The sequence below is a fragment of the Anomalospiza imberbis genome, chromosome 18 (genome assembly GCF_031753505.1).
Source record: "Anomalospiza imberbis isolate Cuckoo-Finch-1a 21T00152 chromosome 18, ASM3175350v1, whole genome shotgun sequence".
NCBI classification, from domain to species: domain Eukaryota; kingdom Metazoa; phylum Chordata; class Aves; order Passeriformes; family Viduidae; genus Anomalospiza; species Anomalospiza imberbis.
The window spans coordinates 3411015-3424852 of record NC_089698.1 but is presented as its reverse complement, the minus strand read 5'-3'; the positions used below and the strand labels follow the sequence as shown (position 1 = coordinate 3424852).

The window sequence follows — 13838 nt, the reverse complement described above, 5'->3', positions numbered from 1 at the left end:
TATCTTTTAAATTATTCTTTTAAATCTTTTTGGAATTCTCCTTTCTTTGGAGTGGCAGTCAGCTTGGAGAGTGCTGTGAGAAAACTGAACCAGTAAGTAAAACTCCTCCTGTATTTACTGCTGCTGTAAGACAAAGTTAATCGGGGATGGGGAGTTATCTCTGCTGCTTCTCTCATGATGAGGAATTCATTCATCTGCATCTCTTTGCTATTTATCTATAATTCACTGTTCTATCAAGTGCTACATATTGTTGCACTGAAGATGCTTGTAATTAGTGAGGTTTTTAATCTGTCAGCTGTAACTACTCCAGTGGGTTTTGTATATTGAAACTGCAATCAGATCACACTCTTAAGTCCCAAGGAAAAGCTGAATAGGAAAGTATTTTGGGTCCTTTTAAGTGCCATTCCCATGGTGATGGGTGTGGCATAATAACCTAGATTAGAGCTTACTGAAATGAATGAGTAATAAAATCTGTAATGAGGTGGGTATAGCAGGAGCAGGCATCACTCAAATTTTCCCACAGACTCCTGTTGGCATAGTCCTCGTGTTTATTTACAGCACTTGGACCACCAAAAATACTTTAAAATGCTCATGCACGTCTAAAAAAATCAAATCTCTGCAAAATATTCTGAGTATCAGTCAGGTGGGTAGTTGTGTCTTAAAAAGATCCAAATTTCTGACTCTTTAATTTTTATAACCCAATTCACAGCGCTCAAAACATCAAGAAAAGAGAAATAGCTGAGATTCTAGAGAATATCTGAAAGATGTGGTAGCTGCTAAAAATAATTATTTCACTGCAAGCTCTGTGAGGCAGCATAGCTGGGGGAAAAAAAAAAAAAGGAGAAATGAAGAGGAGGAAAAAGCTCCAATGTAATCCAAGTGTTTCAGTTGCCATGGAACCCCGTAGCACCTTCCTTCTGTGCTATGGCTGTGCTGCCCCTGGGAAGGGAATGCCACTGAAGATTGATGCTGTTCCTAAGAATACAGTGCAGAGTCATTGCTCCATTTTGGGGGGTGGGAGGGGATGAGTCAGAGGGAAGAATTGGTCGTGATTCCTGGAGTAGCTTTTAGAAAACAGGATGGATTTAATAAGTGGTAATTACTGTGTGACAATTGGACACTTCCTAGACTTCAGACAACTACAGCAGCAGAGATGTTACATAAGATTTTTTGCAGCATGTGTGTAGTTGTCACCCATGAATGAATGAACATTTATTTACCCTTTCTTTAGAATTCAGCATTGAGTGCTGAAAAAATGAAAAAATCCTTCTGCTTTGCTTCGCTGTAGGTGAGAATTCAGCTTTTATTGCTATTTACATAAGTGCTAGAATGATTTGCATCTTTATTAATAGACTGGTTCCTCAGTTATCAGGGAAATGAAACACTCATCAAGAGGAACATTATTGTTAATTTAAGTATCTTGTTTAAACCAGAATGCAGAAAGGATTCTTTTTTAATTTGCTCAAATACTGCTCTCTGTTGTTTTACCCATGTTAGGGTAGAACAAATAATGTAAAATTGGATGAAAGCTTGTCTTGAGTAGCTCACCAAAGAACATGGGTTTGGAGAGCTTTTTCTTTTATGGCTGCTGGGTAGTCTGGCTGACCTGGGGAAGGGAAGCAGTAAGTACATTAGCAGTGAAAAGCCTTTACAGAAAAGAAACTGCAGAAAATAGTAGTGCAAGTGCTGGGATTTTTGAAGCAGCACTTCTGAGATAAAAAAAAGCAATTAGCTGCCTTTTCTGTAGCAGATGTGACCATCAGTTCTGTGTAGGAATTGCCAGATGTGCATATTGAGGAGATAATTCAGATGGAAAAAAAAAATCTTTACTCAGAATTCTCATACTTGGATGAATACATCCCATTGAATATAAAAATGGATTTCTTCTGTTGAGAGATCCTTACATTCAGTTCTTAAAAGACAACATTTTTGCTCTTTAGAAAGCTTCAACAACCTTGGAGCCTTCACAAATCTGAAGAAGGGCAGAAACAACTGCAACTGGTGTTCCCACATTATTGAGAATTCTAATTTTAAAGTGAGCCTTGTACTTGTGGCCAGGATGCCAGTAGTTATGTTGGCATCCTGAATTTCCCTGAAGCATCCAGCAATTCCTGTTCTCATGGAATTATGAAAATGCCTATATATTATTTCTTGACTGATCTGATCATGCAGATCAGAAAACAGCCACCAGGACTGGCATCAAAGATATTCTGGCTTTCAATCATCTCTAATCCTGTACAGGAGTGTGGTTTATTGTACCAGGATCTTTTATTACAATGATTCCTACGAATTGGCTGTGTCCTATGGGTGCAGACTGGCACACAGAGGCTGTCAGCCATTTCCAGCTGGGATGAACTGAAGTTGCAGTTGCTCCAAAGCTACATTTTCATAGTATGAAGTTGATTCTGGTCAAAGAATGGATAACAAACTCTCTTTTTTTCCTACAGGACTATGGGATCTTGAAGCTGAGTCTGTTCAGTAGGAAATTACTGGAAACAACAGTGGCACATTCCCTTGATCTGTGTGACATTCTCAGTTCTTGCCTTAGTCCAGGACATTTTTACTGTAGCCTTGCAAGGGAGTGAAGCAAACTATTTACAGATTTAAACATATTTTATCCATTATTTCCCCACTGTTACTGCTCCCACATGATGACAAGTTCTACAATAACAGCACAAACTTGCAACTTCTAGTTTTCATCTTTAAGCTGTCTTGTAGTTGCTGTGCCGTGTCCCAGATGCATGTCTGATATTGCTTATACAACTTTAATGCTGTGCACTGAACTGCAAACATTTGAGATGGACTTACATGGTGCCAAATTAACTGAGAGACAAAACATCAAATTAATGATGGAGAATGATAGATACACTTAGAGAAAACCCCATTCTACGTTAGCATCAGATCCGTACAGAAAGCTCAAATCTGCACCACCAGAAAGAAGCACAGAGGTTCATCACTGCAGTTCTCAAGCCAGCAGATATTTTAGGCAAGTGTTCCGTAAAGTTAATACAACTCTCTAGTTTCTACCCTTATTGCAATTTTTGTGGGATTATTTCCATAGCTAGGGGCTGCAGGGTCATTTTTTTTCAAAGCAATCCTTTGCTGGCTCTGCACTTCTGAATACAGCCCAATGTTTAAATCCTGAAGTCCTTATTCAGCAAAACTTTTATCAAATTTTGTCGGGAGAAAGAGGGGTGACTGTACATGGATTCAAATTCTGTTTCACCATATAATGGCGATGGCAAGAGATTGTGTTTAACGTTTAGGAAGTGAAATTCTAACAAACATTGCTAAATGCTGTAGTTGAAACCTTTTATTTGGGGGAGTGCATCACACCATTTTGTGCTTTACCGTGCTGGATTAATGCCAACGAACGAAGCCAAAATGAAACACAAATTGCAATCAGTCCCTAGCAATGGAACTGCTTTCTCATCACCCTTTTGTTCGAATGGCATCATGCAGAAACCCAATAAGCTGTGAGGCTGCAAACTGAGGTTTGCTTTGTGAGGAATTCAGCGGCGATGGGCCAGCTCTGGCTGAGCTCTGCTGCCTGTTTGTAAGAGGGGAAGAAGTGGAGCAGAGCTGTTTGATTCAGCCTTGGACATCGGTATTCAGTTGTTGATGATGGCGTTGGGGCTGCTGCTCCAGCTGTTTAAACTTTAGCAGTGGGATAACGCCAGCTTCCAATGTGTTGCTTCCCAAACACAATGAAAATAAAAATATTCAGTACTTTGGGATAATAAATTTCTGCATGATGGATTTCTGGGCATCAGGACAAAAGGAAAATGGAGCGAAGCAGCAGACAGTGAAGTTATTCACCCACTAGAGCGATGTGCTTCACACCTCCCCGTCTGTGCCCACCCTCTCCCCCTCCCACCCAGCCGGGCTGTGCCGCAGCGGCGGCTCCGGGACCACCGGGCGCGGCGGGGTCACCCCGAGCCGGGGCACAGCCGCTCCCTCCTCCCGAGCTGCGGCCGCCACGGGGCGAACAAAGCGGGGGGCGGACAAAGACAGAGGAGGGGGCGCGGGGAGCTCGGGGGCACCGCCGGTGCCGCTGCTGCTGGTGCAGTCCCCGCCCCGGCGGGCGCAGACGTTGTGCCCGCCCCGCTCCGCCTCCTGCGAGCCGGGGCGGCGCCGCTGCAGAGGGGCCGCGGGAGCCGGAACGGGAGCGGGAGCAGCAGCCGGAGGAGACGGCGGGAGCTGCGCCGGCGGCGGGGCCGGTGAGGCGGCGGGGCCGGGGGGGCGCCGCCCTGAGGAGCGCACGGGGCCACGGCGGCGCCTGAGGGCGGGGGGAGCCGCGCCCGCCGCCTCCCGCCGCCTCCCGCCTCGGGGCCTCCGCGCTTCCCGTCCGGGAGCCGCGCTGGGCGGGTCTGAGGGCGCGGGGGTCGGTGCCGAGGGGCCGTGAGGGGCGGCGGCGGGGCCGTGAGGGGCGGCGGCGGGCCGGGCCCCGGCGCTGAGGGCTGTTAGCGGCCGCCGCACGTGCTGCCCGCGGGGGCCCGGCCGAGCCCCGGCGGGACGGGGCGTTGCGGACGCGGGGCCGGCGCGGAGCAGCAGCGGGACGGCCTCGTCTCCCTTAGCCTCCGGGGTGGTTGTCCGGAGCGGGGACGCGAAGGTTGGATCGCAGCCTCCGCTCGAGTCTCGCCCCGGGAAGCTGCGGCGCTGTGCTGGGTTAGTGGTGGCTTGAGCGGCTGGTTCTGAGGGAAGAGGTCTGGGTATTCCTTATATTCCTTGGGAAGTGCTGACCCGCAGTTCCCAGCATCCTGCATTTACATACGGATATTTTACTAATAATCTACCTTGGCATTTTTGGATTTGCTTTTTATGGCCGCTCCCCATCCTCGCGTTGTTATAAAATCTACTGGTTTCCAGGTGAGCTGCTCTGGCATCCCCTCAGGTGGCTCAGGAGAGTTTGCTGCCATGTTCTAGGCACTGTCAGAGCTGCGGGATTCCCAGGCACAGGCGCTGCTCCAGGCCCCTCCTGTTCCCGCTACAGTGCTGTACCTCAGGCGATGCAGTGCTCCCTTTTCTGTGCCATAGCTGTCATGGGGCACAAGGTAATTGGTGCTGTTACTCACAGGGTAATGTGGCTCCTGCTGCATAAAAAAAATCAGGAGTTGGTTTTCCCTTTCATCTTGGTGCTGATTCCGTGCTTTAAATAATTTTCCAAAATATAAACAAACAAAAGCCAACACCAAAGAAATTTTCAAAAATAGAGCTTGGGGAGGAAAATTTACTCTGTGATTGTATATGTTGATGATTAAATATATGACTGTGAAATGAAGACTTGTTCCTCCCCACCCCTTCACTTAACCACTGTGCTGAATGGGCAGGGTTTTATAGAAGTTCACAGGTTGCTTTGAGATCTTTGAGCAGAAGGATTTTAAAACATGTGATACTTGTGTTGACATGTAGGAAGAAGAAATAAAAAGAGGTACAAAAGAGGAAGTGCCTCGATGCTGGCTGCTTTGCAAAGTATTTTATTGAAAGAACAGAAATATGCATTCTGAATGCAATGTAAATTTGAAACTAGCAACGGCAGAGAGTGGTTTTCCTGAAGTGTGTCCATGTGCACCTGCTGCAAGAGTAGGAAGATTGCAAAGTAGATACTGTGAAGGAAAAGTAAACACCTCCCCTCCACCCACAGCAGCATTTCTTAGTCTAAGGAAAGTTTAACCGTTCATCTTTTACATGCTGAGGATTGTTAGTTCTTGCTGTAAAATGACAAGATTTCAAGGTTCTCTTCCTGCCCAGTCCTTGTATACATGCTGGGAGATTTTCTGTCTGTACTACAGTGCACTAAAGCTTTCTGTGTACTGAAGGGAGAGGGATGAGTTGTCTGAAGCTGAAAAGCTTGGAAATGTGACCTTAAATGTCCATATCTTTAGGGATCAAGTGGGAGATTTTATTTGGCAAAAAAGAGTTTTTACATGATTTGTATGGCTTCCCTTGAAGAGAAGATCTCAGCTTTCTAGGGAGGGCAGAACACCAGCTGTCTTGTATGCTCATTCCAGATGTATTCTGTAGGGAATAGCAGCATCTTTCCTTGTGTGATTACACTGTAGCAAAGAGCAGTGCTCTCTCTGCTGATTGCTACAACTTCCTAGAGCTCCTGAAGATTTCCTGTCTGACTTTCAGGTTGTATCTGTTTGCCATCTTCTGACTCTGGATACCCAAGACAGCCTTTATTTACTCAGCTTGGGCAGACTGTATAATTCCTTTAGTGTTCCTCCCTTTATCCTTTTAGCCCTGTTCAAGTTTTTCTTGGGAGGGACTGAGAATATATCAAAATGGATCCTCCTTAAAAAGAAATAGAGAGCTCTGCCTTGCCAATATGATTTTTCAGAGCTGCTTTTCTTTCTCTTTCTTTTCTAAAACACTCGGGTCAAATGTTAACTCTGTATGTTGAATGCAAGTTTTCTAATGTTTGAACATGACAACCATGAATGAATGCAGCTCTTGTTTAATCCTTTGGCATTCCTTAGGGACTGCTGGCTCTGCTGGCACGTATAAAGAGTAACTCACTGGAATCCTTATTGGAGCAGCATGTTTGGAAATGCCTCAGATGGATGGTGTTTTGTTATTTCATGAAAGGCAATTATATACTGCATTAGCTGTAATCTCAGTTGCCCTCAGCCCCATGCCAGTTCCTGCTGGAGCAACCATTTCATTGGTGTTGACCAGCAGAACTCTGTCAGCAGCTCCCTGATGATTTAAACACCTCCTGCTTGTGCAGGTGTCTGTCCTCCACATCCATTTGTTCTTGCAGAGTGAAGAGTCACTCTTTGACTGACCCTTAGAAATACCCACAAATCTGGTACTGGCTCCTGGCCCCCAGAAGGCTGTGAAGGATTCAGGAGATGCATCTAAGGACAGGCTCTGCAAGTTTATGCTTTAACACCAACCTTCAGTGTTTCCAAAAGGACCACCATTAAAAGCTATTCATTTTCCCTGATCCTTATAATCTTACTGTCTATATTTTAGCTTATTATGAGGAGAAATTGCAAGGCAGAGAGAGAAACTCAGTATTGTATAGAATCAGCTTATTTGACACTCTCACTCTACTGCTCTGCTTGGCAGCAGCATCTGCTCAATCACAGCAATATTTATCTAAGTTCTGAATTTGTGCTTCTCCTGAGCTCTCTGCCAGCCAAGCAGCAGTCATGGTGCTAATTTCAAAGGCTAAGAACACGGAGAGCTAAAAAGAGACAGCTGACTTGATGTTTTCAGCCAGTGTGAAACAGTTACAGTTTCACCCAAGTCTATCAAAATTAAATCCTTGCTATAAAAAGCAGCATCTTTGTTTCAGCTGCTTGGGTTGTAATTGTATTAGGGAGAAGCCTTTGTGCCTTTAAATGCTTTGGGGTTTGAAGCTGAAGGGAGATGATGTTTTCTTTCTCAAAATTAAAACTGTAGATAACGAGTAACTTAAACTTGAGGCTCTGCTATTCCAAAGTCATCATTTTATCCTGACTGATTGCACTTACTGGGATGGCTGAAGTGCATTATCATCAACAGAAGTCAGTGTGGACAGTCAAACAAATTGTTCTTTTTCTTACTGAAATGGAGGTCTTTGGGGAAAGACAAGAACTTCCTGGGAAAAATGTAGGAAAATTAGTAAGTGATGATAATGGGCTTACCAGAAGAGGTGGCAATTATTTACTTAGTTGGAAACTTGCTCTGCACCTCAATCCTTGACTCCTTCTGTGGGGAATGATGTGCTGGAGAGGGAGGATCATGTGCTTTCTGATCTTTTAATAGACCAGAGCAGCAATGTTTTTATAATCTGTGTGCACAGTGGCAACTTGAAGTGTTAGAGTTTGCATCATATTAACAATTATCAGCTCTTCCTGATTAATTAAAGATAGGCAGAGTCTTTTTAAAAAGACTGATCAAGCTGTGTTTGAAATAGCAATAGATTGAGAAAAAAATACTCACAAATTGCTGGCCCAAAATAGTTTTTAGACATCCTCTGATTTGTGCTTCATAGTCAACAGTCTGTGTTTCAGTGTTTGTTTACTGAGGATCCTGAGGCATTTGGGAATCTGAATGAGCATAGCAAGTTCTAGAATGATAAAACAGGGCGACTTAAAATGTCCTTGATGCAGAATTAAAATCCATAAGCAGAGCTGAAGCTTTGATGAATTACCTTCCTCATAGCAGTGCTGTAATATCTGACTGATGGTTTCAGGTCCTAAGCCTCTTACTATCTTTGATCTGATTCATCTTCTTCTTAGAACAGTTGCTGAGTTATAAGAATTCACCCCGCCTTTCCCTTTCCCTGGCGTGTGCTGGGACAATCCTGTTTATACAATTTGCAGCAAATATCCTGGACTTCCCAAGGTGGAAAAACATCCTTGCATCTTTTTTAGCCATTGAACAATTCCCTAAAACCAGTTTTCAGTGGATTTGTGTCTCATAATGTTGCCTTCCTAACTATATTAAGTTCAAGTTTCATATTATCTCCAGGTAAACTGATAACCTGCTGCTGTCAAATGTATCGATGGCAAATTTGCTTCAGAAATCAGTTATTCTAAAGATACTGGGAAAAACTCAAAATTCTTTAAACACAAGTCTCCCTCCTCCTGGTTCTCCTGTTTCTGTGAAACTTGTAGGAATAGGATTTTTTTTTTTTTTTTAAGAGAACTCCTGCCTTTTATCTTTATTTAGTGGAAATTACAGAGTAGGTCAAAATCAAAGGAGAAATACAGATTTGTGTGTAGACCTGGCTGATGTTGAAAGATGATCTAAAAGTCTTCGGTTCTGAATACTCTGGGATCTGTCACCTCACAGTTCCAGCCATCTCTGTGGTACAGAAATACAACTTCTACTATTGATTTCAGTTAAGAAATAAATCTGAAGTTGCTGGTTGAACTGTAGGTTCCCTTGTCCTTAACGAGGGCCAGTGCTGTGGGGCTTTGGGATTCCCAAACATTCTTCCCCGATCCCTCTCAGTGTACAAGACAGAGGGAGCATCTCTGAGATTTTAAGGAAGCAGGGATTTGCTCTTTGGAGTGAGAACCCAGGAGCTATTTCTGGGGATGTCCTTAGCCCCAGGGCAGTGGCTCGATGGTGGGATGAGTGATGACAAGGCACAGTGTTTGTGTTAAAGCCCTGGGACTGATCCCTGCGTGCTCCTGTCTCACTAAACACACACTGCCTGCCTCAGACTAAGGAATGTTTGTCCAGACCAGTGCCCTGAAAAACACAGTGGGAAGGATTTTCAGGCCCTCTGCCACTGATAGGATAGCTCTGTTTCAGTTTCTGTTGGTTTTTGCCGCTGTTCATTTCAGGTTGAGTTCATCACATCAGTGCTGCTGTCAGAGGAGCTGTGTCATCCCAGTGGGCAAACTTCCCAAATTCCTGCAGGCTTTGGGCTCGTGTTATTATGGCAGCAAAAGCAAACAGTGTTTGGGTTAGACTAAAGCCCTACTAAAAGTTGCATGCAGCAGTAATTTCCTGGAGTTAGCCTCGTAGCTACTGTGAAGGCACTTCAGAAGAGCAAGAATTGCTTTTGTTCTGTTAATGTAATAGTTATGCCTGGTTAAATTAAGTAGAGATGCACTTCTTCAAGAGTCTGTCTCTAGTAAAATTCATATTTATGTTAAAAAACAGAATATAAGAAACTGGCTTTGAGGTTCCTGTAGGATAAGTGTTTGCCTTTGTGAAGGGTTGACCTCTGGAATTCCTATGGTGGTTGTGTTGGATTGGGCTGGAAAGCAGAATGACATAAGGATCCTGTGTAAGTTATGAGACCTTCTTGCTTATTTCCTTACGAAAATTTTATTTCCTGTTCCAGTACCTGCAAACAACAGATCTGAAAAGTCTGGATTTCTTTTGTTATTTTCTACCTGATCAGCTGAGTTATAAATGCAATTTTTTGTCTACCTTTAAAGGTGACGTACAAGACATTGGTTTCATGTGCAGGTATCAGCCCTCATGTTTTGATGTTGGCACCAAGCAGAGCATAGTAACCCAAATAAATGTTTTCATGGCACTTGCCATAACAAACATTGAATTAAATAATGTCTTTTCTTCTAGTAGTGATGTATCTGAAGGCTTTATTCAGATCATAACATTACTTGAGTAATTGACATAAAAATCAGTGGTTTCTGGAAGACAAAATGAAACTGAAGCCATGTTTTTAGATGCTCCCTTTCTCTAATTGCTGTATGTTGAATGAGTAATCAAATATTGACTTCCAAATGCCAGCTCTTTTTGTATTGAAATCTTAAATTCTTCATTCTCTTTGTTTTCTATTTTATATATAAATTCTTCCTTAAGTTATCTTAGTTTCAATGTGACTGATACCTGAAGATGCCTCTAATTCCAGTGCAATCCCTGAGCAGTGCAGTTAAAACCTTGAGCAAGCTCAGATGCTCACTTTGGTTTAACAGTGGCCTCTGCAGAGGCTGTTACCTCAGTCCCACCATAATTTGCTGTTTGTGCCTCGCTTTGTTGACAAATGCCTACGGTGCTTTCTGATGTGTTTCAGTCTGAGCTTGCTGCCCATTCAATAAATGCATCAGAGCTGACAAAACACATGGAATTTGCAGTAAGTCAGGAGTGTGAGGGTCACAGAGAAGTTCATTTGCCTTTTCGCTGTCTGGCTTCAGTGGATCAATGCAGAGAGACCTGGATGTGAGTTCATTGCTCCAAAATGGTTGTATTTAAGTAGGGAGTGGCCAGGAGCACCAAGAGTGCTGCATCACTCCAGAGAAGCTCTGTAAAGTGAGTGCACGAGGGCTTCCAAATCCATCCTTCTGGTTTAGCAACTTGTAATTGTATAGGACTGGCTTTGAAGCTGAGTGAGACTTTTGCAGTGGATATTGTGTGCTCTGGAATATTTCATTGTAAATGTAACCTATTGCTTGCAGAGTGGTTACTCAGACTATTTGGATGCCCAGTAAGAAATTTCTCCAATAGACCCAGAAGAGGAGGAGTCAGGATTAGGAAGATTTTTGTTCCAGGATTCAGCTTCTCTTGTGCCCTCGTCCTCCAGAATAATTCCTGTGAGGATGCTGGTGGGCATGTCCCAGTCTGGTCAGTTTGTGCACCTGCTGTGCATTAATTACTCCCCTCAGAATCTTCCACAAGTTTGGCTCTGATCTGGCTCGTTCTTGCGCACAAAGAAATATTCTCCAAGAGGTAGCAAGCAGCAAAGAGCAGTGCAAGGAGAAGGCATTGATTTTGTTCAAAGCCAAAATGGGGTTGTATTTTTAAATCGGGTATGAATTTCAAAAGCTTATCAATTCAACTGAAACTATTCAGTGCTTTTGTAAATATATATACTCACTTCTTACAGGAGTGTAATAACAGCCCAGGAGACTGCAAATACAACTTTTGGAGCTGTAGGAATTAGATCTGAATCATAGAGAACATGTTCATGTGCTTTAGTTTTAAGACTACAATAATTTTAGGAGTTGTGTTCATAAGTGTGTAGGGTCAGAGCTCTTGGACTAACTCGTGGACTGGAGGGGAAATCTTTCCAGGTTCAAAATTCCAAGTTACTTTCTCAAACCTCCAGATATTTGAGGAATGATTCATGAGCTCCCTCAAGCTTGGCAGCAGCAGTTGGACAACAAGTATGAAACAGGTATTTAAGAAATGCTGTTCAGGCAGAGATTTCAAACAGTGCTTCTTGTGCTGAGTTTGTTTATCTCTCAGGAAGGTGAACTTAATGCATCATGGTGGTCTTTGGAATATATTTTCCATTTAGCTTTTCTACAAAAGTATTTTCTGTTTTATTTTGGTCATTTTACTTTTCTTCATGGTATGGGAATTTGTTTTCTAGGTGCTTATTACTGACTGCCACAGGGGTTGCATGTGATGGTCTCAGCTTATAGGGCCCTGTGAGATTTTTTAGCAGTTTTCTGTTCCACAAGCCCCTTTTAGAATATTTGCTCTTTATCTTTTAGTGTGACTGGTTAGATGTGTTTTGCAAAGCACGTCTATGCTCAGCACAATTAACAGATCAAGTTGTCTCTTTTTGAGCTTAGAAATGCATTGGCATTGCAAGGCATTTTCCAGCAGTATTTACTCTTTTAATGGTGTTAACTAAGTTAAATATTTATCTTTTTAATTTGAAATGTTTTGAAGAACTAGGAAAAGCTGGACTTAATTATCTTAGAGGTCTTTTCCAACCTAAACTATTCTGTGATTCCACTGGTACTCCTAAGTTCTTGCCATGACTATAGGGTTAAGTAGTGAACTGAGGCTTTTCTCCCTGTGTTCTTATTTAACTTAGTTCTTTTTTGAGTACTATTTGTTGAAAATAGTCTTGAAAGGAACGTTGGACAGCTGCTTTCTTTTTATTATAGGAAACCTTTTTTGACAGTTGGAAAATATTCTGCTTTTGTAATTATGTGGATACATTTTATTTATTTATTTTTAATATCAGTTTGCCAACAGAATTTTTATCTATTATCACATAGCACATTAGTAGGATTTATTTACTTAAACAAGTGGTTCCCAGCTTATTGCTTGATCCATGCAATACTTAGAGGTCTTTAAAAGGTAAATAAGAATAAGGGTATTGTTAATCAGTTAAAATTCATATTGTGTGTAGTCATATATTTCCAATAATGGCACAAGTGCAAAGCCTGTGCTTAAAATCTCTATTTATGCTCAGTTTTGTTACTGGTAGAACATTTCAGTGGAATATATTATCAGAGGCTTTCTGGACCTTTCCTTAGGTTCCTGACAGGATATTTTGGGACACAGTAATATTTTTGCCTATTGGTTATAAGGATCCTTTTTCAGGAGAGCTGAGACAGATTCAAGGGAGGAAAGTACAAATTGAGACAAGCATTGAGCTGCTGTCTTTTATGAGAACTGAAGTGAGATCATTGACATCTGGAGCCTGTTAGGATATGTTGGAGTGTGTAATGCTTAAAATCACTTGATGCAAATGTACGTGCTTTATGAGCTCCATTAGGCAATGCTGCTCCAAAGGCCCTGTCCCTAAGACCAAAATTTGCATTTTAACTATTGCAGTGAGGCAGACAGTTACCAAAAACTGTAGCCTATAATCTTAGCCTTTATTTTGTCTGAATTAAGCTACAGTTTCAGTAACTGTGAAACCAGGACAGGAGGGATTGTGTTACTTCTGGCCTAGTTGAAGGCCTGTGTGTTGAGAAAAGCAAATGACACAGCAAATATATAACCCATGACTGTGGAGAGCAAGATTAAACGATGAATGGGTACCCTGAGCCAAGAAATGCAGGGGTAGAACATTCTAACTTTCTGTTGAGCAGAGGCTTGTTAACCATCTATTAATAAATAATTAACTGAAACTGGCAAAGTCTAATTTGGGTGCTAATGCAGTGTGTGCTTTCTCTTGCTGTACTTGTCCTTGCACAGGGCAGTTGTGGTGGGGCTGGAATGGTCTTTGGGGGCCAAAAATGAGGTGATGTATGGAAAAGAATGGCAGAGTGCTGAGGAACAGTTCCAGCTTCCAGGCTTTAGGAGAAATCTTCCTTAAGGAGGATTCCCCTTGGCCCAAATTTCCATCAGTTTGGTCTTTGGCACTGACTGTGAACTAAAAATGACTGGCCACGATGCTTCCCCTGTTTCTGTATTTGTACCAAATCCTTTTTTTATCTTGAACAGTTTTTGTGTTTCATGGATTTTGCTGGGTTGAGGAAAGTAAGGGATGTGAGCATGGAGATTCTGGAGTTGGAGAGGAGGGAATAGGGCCGGTAGCCGGAGGAAGGGAACCCATTTGTAAGAGAGAAAAGAAGGCTTTTCAGGCCCTTGGTGTGTAAGGTCGAAGTGCAGTTTTAGAAGATGTCTAAAAGGAAGGATAAGGAAATGTGATGCAGAGTCATAACTCTGCAGGC

The 13838-nt window shown here is 42.7% G+C and overlaps 1 protein-coding gene and 1 long non-coding RNA gene across 9 annotated transcripts in view; one reads left to right on the top strand and one right to left on the bottom strand.

Moving 5' to 3' along the window:
* Positions 1-210: 210 nt before the first annotated feature.
* On the bottom strand, positions 211-4055 carry LOC137484585 (uncharacterized). The gene is made up of 2 exons (XR_011004926.1): positions 3934-4055; positions 211-1606 (listed from the first exon to the last, which is right to left on the bottom strand). It is a non-coding gene; the product is annotated as an uncharacterized lncRNA (long non-coding RNA).
* A 24-nt stretch (positions 4056-4079) lies between these two features.
* CLIP1 (CAP-Gly domain containing linker protein 1) overlaps positions 4080-13838 on the top strand; it is a 62762-nt gene continuing 53003 nt past the window's right edge. For 4 of the 8 annotated variants that reach the window (XM_068208501.1, XM_068208500.1, XM_068208499.1 and 1 more), the window contains exon 1: positions 4491-4668. The gene's annotated coding sequence lies outside the window, so the exon portion shown is untranslated. Of the gene's footprint in view, positions 4221-4488; positions 4669-13838 lie in introns of those variants that run through there. The other 4 variants (XM_068208498.1, XM_068208502.1, XM_068208505.1 and 1 more) reach the window with 4 other exon arrangements.